The sequence below is a fragment of the Herpailurus yagouaroundi genome, unplaced genomic scaffold, assembly GCF_014898765.1.
Source record: "Herpailurus yagouaroundi ecotype Mexico unplaced genomic scaffold, PumYag 141, whole genome shotgun sequence".
Lineage (NCBI taxonomy): Eukaryota > Metazoa > Chordata > Mammalia > Carnivora > Felidae > Herpailurus > Herpailurus yagouaroundi.
In genome coordinates, this window is record NW_024412396.1 from 28,374,780 (window position 1) to 28,396,233 (window position 21,454).

At 39.4% G+C, this 21,454-nt stretch overlaps 1 protein-coding gene across 1 annotated transcript in view; it reads left to right on the forward strand.

Annotated features, from left to right (window-relative positions):
- The window catches only part of FRMD6 (FERM domain containing 6), a 241,852-nt gene that overhangs the window by 133,556 nt on the left and 86,842 nt on the right, over positions 1-21,454 (forward strand). Inside the window, exon 4 of the mRNA XM_040477130.1 lies at positions 5,024-5,096. The gene's annotated coding sequence lies outside the window, so the exon portion shown is untranslated. The remainder of the gene's footprint in view (positions 1-5,023; positions 5,097-21,454) is intronic.

A 21,454-nucleotide genomic window follows, 5' to 3' on the forward strand; every position in this document is an offset into this window, starting at 1 on the left:
TCTATTTATTTTTGAGGGAGAGAGAGAGGAGCAGCAGAGAAAGAGGGAGACAGAGGATTCAAAGTGGGCTCTGTGCTGAGAGTGGAGAGCCCAAGGTGGGGCTCAAACTCATGAGCTGTGAGTTCATGACCTGAGCCGAAGTCAGACACAATCGACTAAGCCACCCAGGTGCCCCTCTTTTTTTCTTCTTTTTTTAGAGAGCATCCTTCTCCGCACCCTCTGACTCCTACACAAATTGTATGAGCCTCAAGTTCCACAGTATGTGGTAAGGGCACCTGCTCAGGTGGCACAGTCTGGGGAGAGAAGTAGGGACCAGCATCATCCCAGTAGGGTGTAAATCACGTTATTTCTTACTCTCATCATATTTATACCAATGTAATTAGGATGAAATGGTCACTAAAGGCAGCTCTAAGAGAAGAAAATCAATCTCCCAGTTGGAGCTGAGGGTCATAGACAAAAGAAAGAGGTAGCAGTGGCCTTGCTTTTGAGTCCTTGGTTAGTTATAGGAAGAAATGTAGGAGAAAATGGTGCATTGCATGTTTGTGAGCTTCAGGTCCTTTTATATTACTCACTGATAGGGCTATTTCCTGCCTGAGAACTTTACTCTGAGTCAGTCCTTGACCCCGCTTCTACTGATGCCCAACCCCCAACACATACATACTCTGCTCAGGTTCTAGTGTATTTGCTCCTATTCACAATACCCTGAAGATTCATCCGGACCAAGCCTTAGGAGACCTTCAATCTAATTCTTTGTCTGCACTGACTCATTTTCTGGCTTTGCCATTTTTCATAAGCTCTTCAGTTCTCTTGGATGTGCGATGAAAATGATTTAATACCTCAAGAAATAGGAGATCAAATTTTGCTCCTCAAAAAAAATAGGTCAGATCTGAAAATCAGCTGCCCTCTACACACGTGTTAAAACACCTTTGCTCTATGGACTGTGAGAAAGGTATAGGTGATTGTTCAAACAGAACAACACAAAAATGATCTTGGCAGAATTACTTCTCATACTTCAAGAAATCAGGGGCCCCTGGGTGGCTCAGTCGGTTGAGCGTCCAACTTTGGCTCAGGTCATGACCTTGCGGTTTGTCAGTTCAAGCCCCTCATCGGTTTCTGTGCTGACAGCTCAGAGCCTGGAGCCTGCTTCGGATTCTGTGTCTCCCTTCTTTCTCTGCCCCTCCCCAGCTCATGCTCTGTTTCTCTAAAAAATAAATAAACATTAAAAACATAAATAAAAACAAAGAAATGAAATGAGGTGCTCTCGTTTCATTACCACCTGGGTACACTGGAAAATCTATGCCTCAAAGAGCTATGCATTCTGAACCAGTCTGCCATCGTGTTTCCTATCCTTAAAATGGGCTCCTGAATTCCACAGGTCCAAACAGTCAAAATTCATTATATTGTATAAACCAGAGTACAGCTGATGACTCAGAGCTAAATCCTGACAATCACTCAGCCCTCTCTGTCACCCAGCTCTGTCACCTTTCCTATTTTTGTGAAGGTCATGCACATTTTCTCATCCCGCTGGACATGCTTTTCTCCTATTAGAAAGCCGCTTTACCTCTTCTCCACCTGGACTGTATTCCTCGTTGTCCTTCAGAGTTTTCCCGGCTATCACAGTTTCCTGGAAGACTTCACCGTTGCTGTCTTCCTCCCGTCACCATTAACACCTAGTTCACGATCATATCTTATTTCTCTATACCGTATCATCAAGTTTTATTGACTGGACCATGAGCAATCTCAGTAAACACTGCATTTACTGTAGTGGCAGTAGACATCCAATAAATGTTGAATAAATGAACAAGTGAATGAAAGCAAGATGGCATTAGAGAGCACTTATAAGGCAAGAACTGTGGTTTAGTGGTTCCGGAAATAGATTAAAAGAATTTCCTATGAACCTTACTCTGGTGTTTCCCAACTTAGAAACAGTACCCCTACTGGGAACACCATATGGACAATACTATTCACCAGTTGGGATAAAAAATTTCAAGGGTCTCCCAGACCTTTGATCTATCAAGGGTAAGTTAGAATCTCCAATTTCTGAAACTTTCCCTTACCACCTTCATTCCTGCCCGTATTAGTGCTGCCTTCCTACAGGTGCCTGGATGGCTCAATCAGTTAAGTGTCCAACTCCTGATTTTAGCTCAGGTCATGATCTCATGGTTCATGAATTCAGGACCTGCATCAGGCTCTGCACTGACAGTGAGGAGCCTGCTCTCTCTCCCTCTCTCTCTCTGCCTCTCCCCCTCAAAAATAAATAAATAAACTTAAAAAATATATATTGCTGCCTTCCTAAAAGCAAGATGAATTTGTAGGATGAGTGTATATGATTGTGTTATCCCATTGTGGAATATATATGTCTATTCCATTGCTCCATCTTTAAAAAAATTTTTTTTAACATTTATTTATTTTTGGGAGACACAGAGAGACAGAGTACAAGTAGGGGAGAGACAGAAGAGAGGGAGACACAGAATCTGAAGCAAGCTCCAGACTCTGAGCTGTCAGCACAGAGCCCAATGTGCAGCTCAAACTCATGAACTGTGAGATCCGTGAGATCATGACCTGAGCTGAAGTAGGACGCTTAACCGACTGAGCCACCCAGGCATCCCCTACTGCTCTGTCTTTCATAAAATGGCTCTGCTAGGCTCTGCTTAGCCAGGCACATGGGCACTGTCTAGATCTGCTTCAGTTCAGCCTTAGGGGCCCAGAGTGGTGTTCTTTACTTGCCCTTCTAAACTGCAGCGCTGAGACAGCTAAACATCAGCACCAATCTTTTAAGCTCAGCAAGTTAGTAAAATGAATTTTTTAAATCCAAATTAGAGCTGAGGGAGCTTGGGAACATTTGTCTGGAATGCTAACTTGCCTTCATAAAACTCACTAAAATAATTGCTCACCCCCATCTTGCTCGATCAAAACTATAATTAAACACATTGGAGATTTTTCAAGCTGTCCAGGTAGCAGGAAAACTATAGTGACAGTAAAAAAAAAATTACGCTATATCTAGCAACTGTACTTGAAAACTATAGTGTTAATACCATCTCTCCTGTTATACTAAAAATTCCCAACATTGTTATAGTTTTAAAACATCATTTGCCACTCACCCTGTCGCCAGCATTGTGTGTGCTGAAGGGGATGAAACAGAGTAGTTTAGGAGTACTTTCATTACCCAGATCAGTAGTTTGAACACTTGGTGTCTTACTTCCAACAATCCGCATATTTAGAATGGGATGAATTTGTGTGTGTGGAGGGGGAGATGATTATATATTTTTCCCATTTAGCTGAAACTAATTCAGAAGAGCTTCAATAATTTCTGCTGTTGCGTTTTCAGAGAATAAATGACTGAAACTGAAAACAAAACCCAGAAATTCTGATTTCTAACCCTACATTTGTCCTATGACCCTTCTGGGATTCCCCTGACTTCTTCCGTTCCGTTCTGTTCCGTTCCCTTCCCTTCCCTTCCCTTTCCTTTCTTTTTTTCCCTTTCTTTTCTTTTCTTCTTCTTATATGCTGGCAAAAAAAAAAAAAAAAAAAAAATAGACAGATTTTTACCCAAGACAGGAAGCAGTACCTGAGTAACTATTCCCTGGACCCTGACTGGAATGGAATCTCCTTAGTGTCACAGGCTGCCATAGGATATGTCACTGTAACATTCAAATCTTTTTGCTCCCCAGCAGAAACCCCATCACACTGACCCATCACAGGTGGGTGTCCTCACTGTTCTTCAATGCAACATGCCCATTCTTACTTCCAGGTCTTTGTAGAATGCTCTTGTCTCTCTTCTCTGCTATCCAAACCGTGCCTTCTGTGAGGCCCACCTAGGCCTGGCTTCATTTGAGGAAGTTATACCCATTCTCATCAGCTCATAACTGCCCCTCTCTATATTCCCCTAGCATATACTGTCTAAGTCATTCTTTTTATAACTTAATTCTGTTCTTTTCTCTTTACTGAATTAGGAGCTCCTGATGAACAAGGTTCATGTCTTATTTGGGGGGAGGGGTTGTCATAGCCTAGGTTTATTTAGGCATGAAGTAGGCAACTGACAGTGTTTGTTTAAGTGGCCAAAAAAAAAAAAAAAAAAAAAAATCTAATCCTTGATGATACTCCCAGATTTGGTGAAGAGCAAGATAGCATGATGGAAAGCACATGAGTTCGGAGTCAGACAGAATTTTTTAATCTCCCTTGTCCTCAGGTATTTGGGTTTTTTCCCCTGTCAATAGGAATAAGAAGACTTAACTTGCCTAGTTATCAGGATTGGAAATAAGAAATGTGAAATTCCATGTACAACGCCTTCTATATAGGCGCTCAATAAATTGGAACTATATAGAACTTCTATATAGGCACTATAGTTCTATATATACTATATAGAACCTATATAGTAGGTTCTCAATAAATTGGAGTTATTATTGGTTATGAAACCGAGACCTGGAAATAATGATCCTATTTTCTGTTAATTTACCAAACAGATTAAAGAGTTTTGAGATTTCTTTTACTTAGGGAAAATAAAAATCATTGAGTGCCATCACTTGCACTCACGATCAGAGAACTCTAGAGGGAAAATAGGAAAGATTGAAGTTGCCAGGCTTGCCCGTGCAACCTCTTATCATTATTAATCTGGGGACTGGGTTGTTTTGCACAGTTAATATAGCAGCAGTCACATCTCCACAATGAAAGATTTTAAATCATATTCCTCTGTAAATCATTCATTCCATTCTCAGGATTTCTCCTCTGCTACTCTTGCCTGATGTCAGATTAAGAAGATAAACAATTCTGAAACATACTGAAGAGAGATTTTAAAGGGGTTTGATATATAATGGCGTGCCTTAAGTAAAAGGATGAGTTTTAGTTACTTAAAATACATGCATATATCCACCACATGATAATGTCACTGATCCATCATCTCATGTCTCTTCCTCAGTGGAAGTGATGCCAAAATCTTTGCATTAAATGTAAAGTGAACAAAACTGCTCCTTAATTGGCTCTGATGACCTGGTAAGCTAAATACAAATGGTCCTTTTATTTTCAGCCACTCCAGTGATTTCCAGAAAATGAAGAGTCTGAATTGTTCTGGCTGTCTGGAGCCTATAGCTAGAGCTCAGGTAAGTACCCTATAAAAGAAGAGAGTCCTGTTCAAGAGAGTCTTATAACCTGGTGAACAATTTATAAAGCGCTGAAGAGGAGCCCAGGACAGAAATGTACAGAGAACCAACTTATTGGCTATTCTTGAGTGAGTCATATGCCATGTCCCCTGTGGCTTTTCCATTTTTTAAAAAATGAGGGTGACAGGGGCGCCTGGGTGGCGCAGTCGGTTAAGCGTCCGACTTCAGCCAGGTCACGATCTCGCGGTCCATGAGTTCGAGCCCCGCGTCGGGCTCTGGGCTAAGGGCTCAGAGCCTGGAGCCTGTTTCCGATTCTGTGTCTCCCTCTCTCTCTGCCCCTCCCCCGTTCATGCTCTGTCTCTCTCTGTCCCAAAAATAAATAAACGTTGAAAAAAAAATTAAAAAAAAAAATGAGGGTGACAGTTTTTGCAAGATATTATCAGGAGGTCTGTTTAGATGTACGGTGTAGTGACTGAAGACACTGGCTTCGGAGTCAGAAAGACCTGGACTTGAATCCTGGTTATGTTACTTATCAACTGTCACTTTGAACAGAAAACCTCTGTGTTACTTTTCTCATTTGTAAAAAATGTGAGTAACTATTGCTCCTATTTGTAAGATTAAATAAGGTGCCTGGGACATCGGAATAGATCAGTTACTATTAGCTATTATTTGTAAAATACTATAAGCTTCTTATAGAAAAGAAGCCCATATGATTCAATATCTGAATTATTCACCTGGCAGGTACAGGTTTGGGAGGGTATTTTCAATTTTTTAAAAGTAGATTTTAAATAGGCTTTTACTTTAAATAAGCACCATATGCCAAATTATGGTTTAGTTGACTCATACATTTCTGATTATTCTTGATATCACTGTAGAATGGCAACCATCAGTATTAGGAGTATATCACATTTATCTGCATAAAAACAGTGCTTCCTCTCTCTTGATAATTTTACTCTGAAATACTGGAGCTGAATGAAGTGAACAGGAGAATTATTAAATTATCAAGTTCCAAAATAGTCAAGCTTCACTATTCTTTGAGATTCTCATCCACATTCACTTTCTTCCACAATGTAAGTTGCGAATTAATAACCTTAGCTTCTCAGGTATAAGTTTGTGAATGAGACCTAGAAAGAGGTTTTATGAGTTTCATTAGTATAAGGAAAATAATGATTGAAGCATAGGGTTTTCCTTGGTTTAAACTATTACATGTAAGGGTTAAGATACTTCAGAAGGTCTAGTCAGATAGGACACCCTGGTGCACAGATGACTGAAGGACTAACAGATAGCAAAGCACAGCCCAAGGAGGTTGGAAATCAAGAAAAAGGGAGAGTGAGGGAGAGGTGAGGCAAAGAGAAACTTCTGGGCAAGATGAAAAACGGTGGGATGGCTATCTTGGGTCCAGGTCCTCAAAAGACCAGACCATACAGGCATCCTACTGTCTCCATTCCTGCTATTGATAAACAGAAGTAGCTCTGGAATGCTCATCTCTCTCCTGTGGCTACCATCACCCAATCCTGCTTCTCCCCTTGCTCACCACCCCATTCCTTACCCAGTTGGAAAGTTGGAGCTTTGGAGTTGTTTATAATCAGTCATGAAATAATAATATTTGAGCTTAAAATTTTTTTTAAATATATTATTTGTTTTTGAGAGAGAGAGAGTGTGTGTGTGTGTATGTGTGTGAGCAGGGGAGGGGCAGAGAGAGGAGACCAGAATCTGAAGTAGGCTCCAGGCTCCAAGCTGTCAGCACAGAGCCCCATGCGGGGCCCATGAACCATGAGATCATGACCTGAGGTGAAGTCGGCTGCATAACCAACGGAGCCACCCAGGCGCCCCAATATTTGAGCTTAAAGACAGATGTGGGACTGTTTCCAAGAATACAGCCTGATGATGATATCCTCTACAATCTCTGACTGTTACTTTTGATGTGGAGATCATCTCATTAACTGAATAATGATAAATATTTTTTTAAACAACTTTATTGAGGTATAATTGACATATTATAAAATCTATTTTAGGTGCATCTATAATTTCATGACTTTTTAATAAACTTAGAGTTATTTAATCATCACCACAATCCACTTTGAGGACATTTCCAACATCTCTCCAAAAATCTTTTATCTCTGTTTTCAGTTAATCCCTATTTCTACACCTGACCCCAGGTGACTACCAATATCTTCTCCGTCTCTATAGATTTGCCTTTTCTAGACATTTAAATGGAATCATCCAGTAGGTCTTTTGCATCTGACTTCTTTCACTTAACATAATGTTTTTGAATTTTATACTTGTTGCAGTCGTTTGTTCCTTTTTACTGCTGAATACTATTCCACCGTCCATGTACCAAATGATAGACATTTGGATTGTTTCTAGTCTTTTGCTATTATAAATAATGCTGCTATGAACAGTCACATACATTCCTTTGTGTGGATATTTGTTTTCATTTCTCTGGGGTAGATTCCTAAGAACAAAATTGCTGGGTGAGGTGGTAGGTTTAACTCCTTAAGAAACCACCAAATTATTTTTCAAACTGAAAAATATATTTTACCCACCTGTGAGCAACATAAGAGGATTCTGGTTTCTCCACATCCTTGTCAACACTTGCTATTGTCAGTCACTTCAATTATGCTCATACAGTAGGATCACAAACATTCCTCATGGACCAGAGTCTCCTTACAACTTGAAACAGACCCTTTGATGTCTATACAAGCAGAAAAGGAATGCTTAGTTTCCATTACTTGTTTTGGCCAATTAGAATAAGTTAAAAACAAAAGCAAAAACCTAATACTTGATGTGGGCAGGAGTAGAAGTTCCGTGCTCACCTGTATCCTTCCTCCAGCTACCTGGACAGCCGCTTCTCCAATAGATTCTCATCTGCTCCGACAAATTGAAGCAGATCCCTTTAGGATAAGCCTTTCATGGTGCTATATCCTGGTATCATGTCAAAGAAAATCCCACACATTCAGGGAAGTCATGTATTCTTGATTTTCTTCCTGAAATGATGGGATCGAGTGATAAATAATGCAAGCAGAGGAAAAGAAAAGAAAGCAAAGAGCTCAACATCTGCCAATTGCCCACATACTGGATATGAGATGAGTATTTTCATATTTTTCACATGGTGAAATTCTCATAATCCTTGAGGTAATTTTACAATCACCATTCCACAGGTGAAGAGAGGTTAGGTAAATAGCATAAGGACACACACTTAGTAAGTGGAGCTGGGTTTTAAACCCAGGTCACCTAGTTGGAATCCAATTTTATTTCACTGTGCCAACTGAGAGGAAAAAAACAAAGGATGAAAATTCTGATGAGCAGGGGGAAAAGTTAATGTAAATGCTAACTAATGAGAAAATACAACAATGAGATTTACAGTGGTCAATTATTATAACTACATTGTACAGCCAATAATTATCTTGTGGTCCAGGCCTTATTTCTGTAGTTGGGTGCCATATATATATATATGTATATATATATATGTATATATATATATATATACATATATATATTGAATAGGCATTTTGATTTTTCCCCCAGCTGAGAAAAGATTGTTCATCCCAAGTACTTGCCCAGATAGTGCAGCAAAAATCCACAGAGACATTTTTACCACCCAGAGTGAGGAACTAAGAAGTTCCAGAATTAAACTGGTACATTTTTTGAGTAATAGTTCTGCTTCCCTCGGGTGAGTGGAATCTTTACTGATGTCATTGCCACCCACCACCACCTGGCATCCCTGCATGGTGGCGGTCACAGCAGTGTATAGATGGAGAGGAGCAGTTAGAAGATGCTACAGGGCGCTTGGAGGAACTCTCTCTCTCTCAAGACAACAAAAACATACCTCTACAGATTTCAGAGTGGAGGCCTCCTTAATCTTTGTCTTTAGGAATATTTGATTTATGTGTTTCTTACTTCATTTGTTTTTCATATATGTTTATGTGATCACCATGAAAGAAAAAGTGAGAACTCATCTTTATGATGCCTAGTTTCTTTTTTTTTTAATTTTTTCTTAACGTTTATTTATTTTTGAGACAGAGAGAGACAGAGCATGAACAGGGGAGGGGCAGAGCGAGAGGGAGACACAGAATCTGAAACAGTCTCCAGGCTCTGAACTGTCAGCACAGAGCCTGACGCGGGGCTTGAACTCATGGACTGTGAGATCATGACCTGAGCCGAAGTCGGACGCTCAACCGACCAAGCCACCCAGGCGCCCCTATGATGCCTACTTTCAACGGAAATGTCGCTATTTCCTGAAGTTCTTCTATTCCCTAGAGCACCAACTTAGAGGTTGTTCAGGCAAGGGTTAGAAATGTGGTAAAAGGGACAGGGGATGGGAGATGAGGATATGAGTGATACATTCTGAAATTACTTTTTCTCTTAGCAACAGCCAACACAGGTAATTGGGGATTATTTTAATTTTTACCAATTAAGTTCTTCAAATTTTAGGGTTTTAAGTTAAATCCTAACTGGCAGCATTTTGTTACTGGGCTCATATCATGTACTTAATAGCACTTATCTTTCAGTGGGATTAAAACTAAGAGTGAGAGGAAAACTAACAAATGTGATTATTAAAGTGCTCTGCCAGAACAGATGGTTGTTGGTGTACCTAATCAAAGCAATAATAATTGTAGCAAAGATCAGTGCACTTCTCAAACTATGTTCCAAAAGATGTTAATAGGGGATCTGTGGGGAAAAGAGACCCGACTCCATAATCAGATAAGTTTGGGAAACACGGAGTAAAATTTGTGTAATACCAAAGAGCCTTTAATATGTTAAATGTACATCATGAGCCTCCAAGAGGGGCATGTTGCACGGAGTATTTCCTGAACTGCTTGAATTGAAAAGAAAACCTTTTTTTTTTAAGTGTAGTTGACACACAATGTTATATTACTTTCAAGTGTACAACATGGTGATTCCTCAAGTTTATACGTTGAGAAGAAAAACTTAACCACGGGAACATTTTGTAAAACATTTTGGGGAAAGACAGGAAATTTGCAATTGCTTTAGGAGTACGGTTTCTTGTCTATCCAAAGTTCACACACGCGGGAACCTCTTTCCATTTCACCCACATTCCATCTCATATCGCCCATAAAAGGACCCTGACTGGTAAACCCACAGAGCGTAGAAATATGTTAAAGGAGAAATGAAATCTATGACCTTTCTAAATCTGAATTTTCTTGTAAAAGCCTAAAGGGCCAACCTGACTGAGTGCTGCTTAATGGTAGTTTCACGTGAAACGGGAATTTTTCATTGAAAAAACAAACTAGGGGTGCCTGGGTGGCAAAGTTGGTTAGGTATCTGACTTTGGCTTAGGTCATGATCTCGCAGTTCATGACGTCAAGCCCCGCACTAACAATGTGGAGCCCACTTGGAATTATCTCTCTCTCTCTCTCTCTCTCTCTGCCCCTCCCCCACTTACACAAGCACTTTCTCTTTCTCTCTCTCTCTCTCTCTCAAAATAAATAAATAAACTTAAAAAAAAAAAACCCTAACTCATATAATAATGAAATGCAATGCATGGCACTTATTTAGATCTGGATTTCAACAGACCAACTATAAGAAGACATTTTGGGGATACATAGAAAGCTTGAAGGCTAAGGAATTATTAATTTTGTTAGGTATGATAATGGTATCTGGTTATGAGCAAAATGCCAGTTTTTAAGGATGCATACTCAAGTGTTTTGTATGAAATGTTAGGATGCTAAGGATTTGCTGTAAAATCCTTTAAAAAATAGATGAAGCAAATTTGGCAAAATATTAATAACTTCAATCTGAGTAATGGGACAGGTGAGGATTTTATACAATATTTTTCTGTAGGTTTGAATATTTTGGTGTTGATGAGTTTTTTTTTAATGCAGAATAATCAGTCAGCCCCAATCTATGAAATCAGACTCTCTGGAGACTGGTCCTAAGAGTCCTCTGTTGTCTCCCTCCTCTTCTCTGTCACTCGCTCTTTTTAACAATCCTACTATCAGCGGTTTTTAGTGACGAAGGCTGAGATGCTAGCTTCCTCTGGAATGCTATAGCCTTTACACCTCGCCTAGTCATTCATGGCCTGGTATGTTGTTTTTTAAGAGCTTACAAAGCAGTGATGTAGGCGTGTGAGAGAGTTTTAATATAGCAAAAAGCCTGTTGCGCAGATATGCAGGTTAAAGCTACAGATGCTAACTAAAAGCTCAACCATCTCATTAAACAAGTAAGTGTAATGTGGCTTGTTTTTACTAATTAGTTTTGATGTTTACTGTTTGTAATGCAAACACATAGTTGAATTAAGAATGAAAAAGTGAATAACCTGTCATAATTATAAGGTAACCATAAAATTATAATCAAAAGTAATGTTACATTTCGTAAGTCAAACATATAAAAGCAAACAATATAAATAATAATAACTAATCAATTCTAATATGTGTAGCTAAAACTAAGTTGCTTAGAGAATGGCATTATGCATAATTAACCTAATAAAGTTACATATTATACTTCACATATTAAATGAGTCAACTTCAGAAGTCACAATTTGATACATCTTCTTAAAAAAAATGCAGTGATGAACACAGAAATTCAGTACATGCAGAATCTATGCTATTAATCCATATCATCTGCACTTTTAAAAAAATATTTTTAATTTATTTTTGAAGGAGAGACAGAGCATGAGCAGGGGAGGGGCAGAGAGAGAGACACACACAGAATCAGAAGCAGGCTCCAGGCTCTGAGATGTCAGCACAGAGCCTGAGGTGGGGCTCGAACTCACGAGTCTTGAGTTCATGACCTGAGCCAAAGTCAGACACTTAACTGACTAAGCCACCCAGGTGCCTCCATATCATCTGTACTTTCAAAAATCCATATTGTCAGGGTTCCTGGGTGCCTTAGTCAGTTAAGTGTCTGATTCTTAATTTAGTCTCGGGTCATGATCTCACAGTTGGTGAGATTGAGCCCCATGTCAGCACGGAGCCTGTTTGGGTTTCTCTCTCTCCCTCTCTCTGCCCTTCACCTACTTGCGTGCGTGCTCAGGCACTCATGTGCACTGTCTCTCTCTCAAAATAAATAAATAAACTTTAAAAAATCCGTATTGTCATACTTTGGAAATGTTATGGAAGAGGGTTTACGGAACATGCCTGAGCTTCATACCCGTAGTTCATATGGTCTGCATAAAATGGATCATGAGTGGGGCGCCTGGGTGGCTCAGTCGGTTAAGCGTCCAACTTTAACTCAGGTCACAATCTCGCGGTCTGTGAGTTCGAGCCCTGCATCGGGCTCTGGGCTGATGGCTCAGAGCCTGGAGCCTGCTTCCGATTCTGTGTCTCCCTCTCTCTCTGACCCTCCCCCGTTCATGTTCCGTCTCTCTCTGTCTCAAAAATAAATAAAAGTTAAAAAAAAATTTTTTTTTAAATAAAAAAAATAAAATGGATCATGAGCATAATTAGCCATGTCCTAAGCCATAACATCTATTAAATATGGATTTTGAGCTGTTTTGGTTTTTCTAAAATACATTGAAATGAACATATAACTAGTTTTTGAAAATGCTTGTCTCTCACCATCAAAAATCATGGTAATGATCGTGGTGTATATCACAATTAATACTCTTCATACACCTTGGGAGACATCAGCCTCATTTGAGAACATCAAGAATATATCAGATCCTTTGCTAATAGGAAACAAAGTGAAAACATATACCTAAAGGGAAAGAACTATGTCGTAATTATATTTGTATGAGCTATACCTAGCACAGTGCCTAAAACATAATAGGCATGTAATACATGTCTGAGTAAATGAATGAATGCTTATCATATCTCTGAATTAGCTCTATCCCCTATTCTCAAAACCAATTATTTGTCAAGGTAAAGGCTTTAATCAGAGCTCTTAGCCCATGAAAATTAAATTGCTGAGCCTGGCCCCTTTGTAGGAAATGTAAAACTCATGAAATTCAAGTACCCTTGGGAAATCCAAATATATTTCCATTTACCATTGTATATAATAGAGGCAAAAATAAATTCAGATAAATTTACTTAAATACATGGATATTAGCTTTTGACGTTCCTTAAAACATTTGAAAAGGAAATGGAAAATTCTCTCTCACAAATTTGGAGGCACCTTAGAGTAACAGAGAATGCAGACAGAAAGCCTGGGTTGGAATCCTGGCTCTGCTACTATTTAGCTGTTTGTACCCCGGGTAAAGCCACTTAATCTGAGCTTTAGCTTGCTCAGTTATAAAATGAAAAGGTGAGATTAAATTATCTAGGTTTCCTTCCAGCTCTAAAATTCCTTTTTTTTTTTTAATTATTCTTCTCCCAGAGGCTGCTGACCACTGCCTTGTGTTGACCACTGCCTTGTGTTAAGCTTCCTATCTTTTCCAATATTAAGTAGACAGAGGCTGGCATAGCCTTGTGCACAGACTCAGCACCGTTCTGAATTATATGAGCCCAGGTACTGGCCAGAAAAAACTTTCACATATAAGTAAAGGCTCTTTGTTGTTCATGTTTTAAACGAGTATATTTAGGAAACCGTTTAATGTGCTCTCATTTCTTTTAATATTTGAAGTAAATTTTATCAGAAGGCAGCATATCCAGCTGTTAAGGACATATTCTCTGCAGTCAGATTGTTTGGGTTTGAATCCTGGATTTAGAACTTAGATAAGGATAGATGTGTTAACTAATCTTATTGTGGTAATCATTTTGCTATTTATGTGTATATCAAATCATCAATGTTATATGTCAATTATATCTCAATAAAGCTGGGGGGAAAATAGCTCTTTTAAAGTGATTACAAAAAGAAAAAAAATAATGCTACCTACTTCACAGGCTTGTGAGAGGCATAAGAATTAAATGAAAACAAAACAAAACAAAACAAAAGCACTTAGCAGAGCGCCTGACATGTAGTAATCACCCAATAAAGCAGCTACAACTGGTCTTTTCCAAATATCCTTTATCTGGGAAAACATTGTTTTCCCTACTAAAGAACACAGTAAAACATTTGCTGTGTACCTGTCTCTTTGCTCTGACCTGTTTATGCTCACATCTGCAGAATAAACGAGGAAGGCAGCGTGGGGGGGGGGGGGGTCGTTGCTTGCCTGCTCCTGCCCACCCCTACCCTGCAGTCCTAGGCCTCTCCACAGCTAATTGAATTGCTTTAGTCAATTTGTCATATTTGCCTATAGTTGACCATTTCCCTGTCTGGCTATGTGCTGTTGGCCCATTCCAGGCAGCTATGGAGAAGCAGCCTTGTGAAATGCTGACCTGTGTTGAAGATGGTCCTCAAGTCCCTGTACTGTTGCCAAGAGGCAAATGAGATGCTTTGTGGTTTAAAAACTGCGAAATGCTGTTCAAATGCCACTTTTTTATATGTGAAGTCCAATTTGAAGATCAAATCTAGAGGAAAAAGGCCATGATGTGGGAGGTGACCTCCAAAAGGACTGTCATTATTACAAGGTACAGTGATCATTTCCCAAAGGCCATGGAGTAGCTGTTCTTGTGTCCTGATTCTGCACCCAGAGAGGGAGGCCCAGAGGGGTAGGAGAGACTTCCCCCACCCAGGGGGCTGACCAAGGCAAGACAGAAGCAACCATAGGGAAGAAAAGGCCAGCTTCATTCTGAACCATCTTCTCACCTGCATTACACATTTTACGTGGAATAGCAGGTGTCTTTTACATTTAAAAAATAAAGTTTTGTTTTTCTTTAAGATAACTGGCAGGGGACTTTATTTGTATGGATGTGCTTCCTATTTAAGGAGAAGAATAAGCATTTTATATAGCAACCATTAAGTGAAAAATCTTTAAAAACTAATTTTACTCTATAATTGATGTGTCCCCATTTAGTATGCAAATGAATGATGTTAAATATATGTGTAATTCCCTAACTTTAGGAACGTACTTTTGCAAATTTTTATTTTTAATTTTTGGAAGCATTACACATAAAAGTGATACCATTGGCTAGAAATAGTTGCTGGGGGGAAAAACTGACATAAAGCAAATGGCATGTTATCAGCACCGCAGACCAGTACAATTAGCAACAACATTTTATCCTGCCCGCACACAATTGCAACGCTTGATGTATCTAAAAACAAACCTAGAGGGTATTATGCTAAGTGAAATAAGTCAGACTGAGAAAGGCAAATATCATATGATTCCATTCATATTTGGAATCGAAAACAAAACAAAACAAACAAAAAAACCAAACAAATGAATAAACAAAAAGCAGAACCAGACCTATAAATACAGAGAACTGATGGTTGCCAGAGGGAGAGAAGGGGCTGGAGAGTTGGGCAAAATGGGTGAAGGGGAGAGGGAGATGCAGGCTTCCAGTTCGTGAATAAGTCACGAAAATAAAAGGCAAAGCCTAAGGAATACAGTCAATGATACTGTCATAGTGATATAATGGAAAGATGGTACATACACTTGTGGTGAACATTAGTATAACATATAAACTTGTCAAATCCCTGAGTTGTACCCCTGAGACTAACATAACATTGTGCATTAACTGTACTCAAAGAAATAAAAACAAATGTAAAGGGGATGGAGAACAAGAAAAATATTTTTTCTCTGGTAATTAGCATAACAGGTCACAAAGCTAAAGAGATTTTGTTTTGAAGGAGGACTTGCAAACAGAGCAATTTTGAAAGGTGAGGATAAAGGTGAAATTCATAATACAAACTGATATGTTTATATCTTCGTTAATGTCATCCATAAATCCATCTAAAACGGTTTTTGTTTTTTTAAGTTGTTATTTAAATTGCAGTTAGTTCACATACAGTGTAATATCAGTTTCACATGTACAACATAGTGATCCAGGACTTCCATAAATCACCCAGGGCTCATCACAGCAAGTGCACGCTTTAATCCCCATCACCTGTTTTACCCATCCCTTTACCCACCTAAAAGTTTTGTTTTTTTTTTTTTTAATGTTTATGTATTTGAGAGAGCTCAAGCACATGCACACATGAGCAGGGGAGGGGCAGAGAGAGAAGGTCAGTGAGAATCACAAGCAGGTTCCGCGCTGTCAGTGCAGAAACTGATGTGGAGATAGAATTCACAGCCCGTGAGATTGGGACCTGAGTGCAAGTCAAAAGTCGGAAGCTCAGTCAACTGAGCCACCCAGGCACCCTCCACCTAAAATGGTTTTTAATTTTTTTTAAAATGCTTCTTTGTTTTTGAGAAACAAAGACAGCATGAGCAGGGGAGGGGCAGAAAGAGAGGGAGACCCAGAATCTGAAGCAGACTCCAGGCTCCGAGCTGTCAGCACAGAGCCCCATTTGAGGCTCACACTCCCAAACCATGAGATTATGACCCGAACCAAAGTCAGATGCTTAACCGAGTAAGCCACCCAGGTGCCCCACCCTAAAACAGTTTTTAAAAATCATCCCAATTTAAGTCATCTCTCCCTAAATCCCCAAAAGATTTTGATGGGTGGCTTTTCTTGAAACTCAAGGACATTTTCTTCAAGAGTTCTCCAAGTTGCAAAGAGTAGTAGGGAAATCTTTGATTTAAGAAATAAAAAATTTGCCAAGTTCTTTCCATGGATAATGAGTCGAAGGAGATAGGATACCATGGTGCCCAAGCCTCAGTGCCAGTGGGAACAGTAATTTGGTCTCTACCACCTCATTCAGACTGGGAGCCTCCAGCTGTGGGTGGTTCTGCATTGTTTGAATTCCTCCTGGAGGCTCAGGGTTGACAGCCACTGTTCTGGGAGCCACAGCTGACCTAGGAGGCTCATGTCGCATGCTAGATTTTACAACCTGGCTCTAGCAATGCTAAAACCATGGAGACTAAAGGCAGAGGTGATTCTAGGGACTGCCAATTGGCTCCTCAAATGTTCCCCTGAACTGTCCACCTCTCTCCTTTATGTAGTGGTGTGGCTCAAATGAAGTCACTGGAAACTTGAAAGGAAAAAGTGGAGTTGCAGATGAATGCAGAGTGGTATACTTACTTACCTGAGAGCACTGGTCATCATTCCTTTAGTCTGATCAATTTAAAACACGGACCAATTTACAGCTGGTGGAGTGGAAAGGTATCATCAAGCACTGCCCTCTGGGTGCCTTCTTGCCAAATGACCTCATGTAATTCTACCCACTGAAAACAGGGCTGAGAATTTTGTTCCCAGCCCTTCCTGTCCCACATACAGTTTGAGTGGGTCCATATCGTGGGTACTTCTGCACATTTTCTAATACCATAGCTTGCTGTCTGAAAGTCACTCTGCTAAAAAAGTGGACACCTTAGTGTTAGATTTTAAAAATTGTATCAGGGGCACTTGGATGGCTCAAGTCAGTTAAGCATCTGCCTCTTGGTTTCGGCTCAGGTCATGATCTCACAGTTTGAATTTGAGCCCTGCATCGGACTCTGCACTGACAGTGTGGAGCCTGCTTGGGATTCCCTCTCTCCCTCTCTGTCTCTCAAAATAAATAAACTTAAAAAATATATCAAATCTGGGCATTTCCATTATTTTCATGTGACTTTTTCTATTTTGTTTTTTACAAAAATTATTTAAAAACTCCAATTCTAGTGGGCTATTTAAATTTGTGCCCTAGTTTCCTTATTTGTAAAATAGGAATTGTGATGGTATCTATCTCATAGGGTGGCTGTTATGATAGTAAACTTAAAACATTTGGCATAGTACCTAAGCCACAGTAAATGACCAATAAACAATCACCTGTCATTATTTTAAATGCATTGTATTCCTGGAAACTATTCTTCTGAAGTTACTTGTCATTCATAGAACAAAATAGTATCTATCCACGCAACTTTGAATTTATCAATGAGGTGTTCACCTTCCAAAGTCCTGAGTGAGTCAGTGCCGTGGGGATGAAATATATATGTGTTTACTAGGCAGCATCAGAAGAGCAAAGCTGTGAAATGGGAAGAAGTAGAAATTGCATTACTTACATATTCTCTTCAGTCTCTATTCCATTTTCTCAGAGCCGCCCTTCAGCGTATTTATGGAAACGTTAATTAAGACTCCGATTCATTTATACACTATTAGATTGATGTGGAAGTTTCTGGGGACTAGATGCAATTATGTTACTCAGTAAGACTGGTAGTCTCCATTGTTTTATCTTTAGCTGAATGGCTTCTTATTGACCGAATTAAAAATCATAGTTTTAGTAACTCCATTTACATCACAAAGAATCAAAAATAGGCAACCCTTCCCTAAGTTGAATGGGTTGCACTGATGTCACCGTCCTTATTGTGATAAAATATTACTAATCACATCTTAACACGTTTTCCCTCCACCTCCCCTCCCACGTAGTTTTATTCATTGGAAGGGGATGGTGGAGTTACAGTACCTAAAGCATTTTGGGGCGTCAAATTAAATATTTCTAAAGTATCTTTAATCTGGCCTCTTCATTTAAATCTTACTTTAGCATAAGCATTAACAGTGCAACTACACATATGGTCACAAATGGGTGTAGGAATGATTTGAAGAGTTTGTTGCCACTATATTGAGATTCCCAACCTTGCCATTGGCTCTTAAATGGTTTTGATACATTTATAGGTGTGCAAATGACTATATAAAAGAAATCAGCTAATAAGTCTAAGTGGAAATCAGGTAATATTTGAAAATGGTGGTTAACGATATACTTCTTATAGTTATTCTTGGGTTTGCTTTCATGAAATTTGAATATATTTGAATACATACATATATCCTTTATTATACATGCTGGTAATATGAAGAATAATGGAAGTATAGGGTTAGGAAATGGCTTTAGTCAATATAAATGTGATGAATATGATTCATGCAAGTAATTGATAGCCCTAATGATCCTTTCAAAGTTTATTTCTATATATTTGGCAGTGGCTATTTGTTCAAAAGATTTGTTTATTCTATCATATGCATTTATACTACTTAAAAATAAAATTTCGTGAATTATTTAAGCAATTACAGTTATTCACTATAAGAGCTAATAACTAGTCAGGTCTAGTTAAATTATAAACTTTATACTTTATTAATCATATCCATAAGACTAAAATTGCTCAAAAGTTGATTCTTCACTGATGTCAGTGAAAAGTTTTAGTGTTTTCAGCTTTTTTCTTCTTTGGCCTATTGTTTAATTTGGATTGAGATAAATCTTGCTATACCTCTGTTGACAAAGAGCATGGTGTTCTACCACATTGGTAATTTTATAGCCAGAGGTAGAAATGTCGCTAATGTAAAAAAATGCTTTTGTCAGATACAGGGATTATCCTACTTACTTTTCCCTCTCCAGGTCCCCATACACTAAAATAGGTGATGCAAGACGTCATAAAATGTGCATGAAGTGTCTTGGAGCTAAGAGAAAGACTCAGGTAAAGTTTGGGGAAGAGCAGACGGAGAAACTCGGCCCAAACAACTTACTCTGTAGGTTCCAAATGATTCTTCATCTCTAGTCACTCTTCGACAGACCTTCAGCAGGCTTAGCCAGAATCCCCAAAGGGACCCCTCCCTCAACCCAACTTACAGGGCAGCTAAATGTTCTGGTCAAGTTTAGACCCATGGTTATCAACTAGGAGCAATAATTCTTTCTTTTGAGGTGCCCTGTGTTGTAGGATGCTTAGTGGCATCCCTAGCCTCTATCTACTAGACACTGGTAGCAATGACCCACTTACCCCCAACCCTGACTTGTGACAACCAGAAACATCTCCAGACACTGCCAAATGTTCTTCTGGGGAAAAATCACCCTCTAGTTGAGAACTACTAGATTTTTTAAAAATTTATTTTAGAGAGAGAGAGAGAGTGGGGAAGGGGGCAGGGAAAGAGAGAGAGAGAGAGAGAGAGAGAGAGAGAGAGAGAGAGAGAGAGAGAGAGAGAGGATCTTAAGCAGGCTCCATGCTCAGCGTGGAGCCCAACACAGGGCTTGATCCCACGACCCTGGGATCATGACCTGAACTGAAATCAAGAGTCGGATGCTCAACCAACTGAGCCACCCAGGTGCCCAGAGAACTACTAGATTAAAAGTTGCAAAATATGGGTTTAAAAAGTGCCTTGTTTTACAAATATCTCCCCCGCCCCTTACAAATGCTGAAATTCCTTTAATCAGATTGTGTCTTTCTTTTCACAATCATACATTATAAGGCTTAAACCACAGGTACCAGTTTGAGGTAATTTGGTGGGAATAATTTCAGTTAAAGTGCAAATAGTCAATCAGTCAGTAATGGCCAAGGGTTAGTTTTCCAAACCTTCCTAAATCTCTGACAAAAAGTCACTGACAAGACAGTTTAGGGAGAGAGTGTGAGCTTAGAGACAGATTTCCTGAGTTTCAGATCCAGCACCTACTTTCTTTAAGATCTTAGGCATCTGTAAACCAGGGATAATGACAGTGCCTCCCTCCAAGGGCTGTTGTAAGGATTCAACAAGGTAATACTTATAAACCTTTCAGACCAGTGACCGTGAGAGACGTGCTAGGCTGAGCCTTGACAGACAGCAGCAGGGTTTTGGACTGGGATGAGGGACCTGAAGAGAGACATAAGAATCTGGACATTATGGTAAAAGGGAAAGGGAGCCAATCAGGAATGAATAAAAAGTTGACCAAGCATCTGTGTTAAGTGCTCCACTGCTACAACCGTTGTCTTGGTGATGTGACTGATCAACACATTCATTTTCTGTAGTCTTCCTTGGTGACTTTAAAGCAAAATGCAAGAAAATGGGCGACTGAGTTGACCTGTTAGGGCTGTTAAGAAAGCTGTAGTAGAAGGTCAAGGAGATATGGGGCATAGACTACGGGGGAAAATAAAGTCAAAATGGTGAGCCTAGGCACTAAATTCAAAATAAAAGAAGAGAGGCCAAAAACGGCCAATAAACTGGAAGAACTGGGAGGGTTTTTGGTGACTGGAAGTCTCAAGCCAAACAACAGCTCTGGTGGGAGAGGTAGAAGGGCAGGACGTGGTGGACAGGGCAGCTTCATATGTTAGAGATAGAGCAGCTCCAGATGACAGTAGGATACCTTCACGTGGAGGTGAGGGCATTGACCAAATGGAAGCAAGGCCACTTCTTTTTCCCTTGCTCAACTCAAACCACTCTGTTGCCAAGAGGTATCTCATCAAAATGCTTTGTTGGCAAGGAATTCGATAATTCACTGCTCTAGTAAAATCCCTCTCATGTTCTTCTTACTCTTTCAAAAGTCTGTAGTCTGAGTAAAGATAGAGGGAAAGGTGCAAACAGAAATAAAATATCCATTAAGGAATATCAAGATATATACTCCAGACACTGTTCTAAGATGCCGGGGCCACAGCGGTTAGTGAGATTAGGTCTATGCCAGATGAAGCTTAAATTCTAAAGGGAGAGACATGGACAAACAAGTGAACATATTTATAAATAATTTCAGATAATGAGCAAAGTGCTATAAAAAAAGTAAGTGACGTGATAAAATATTTTATATTGATGCATATATAATATGAGGTCTATATATAC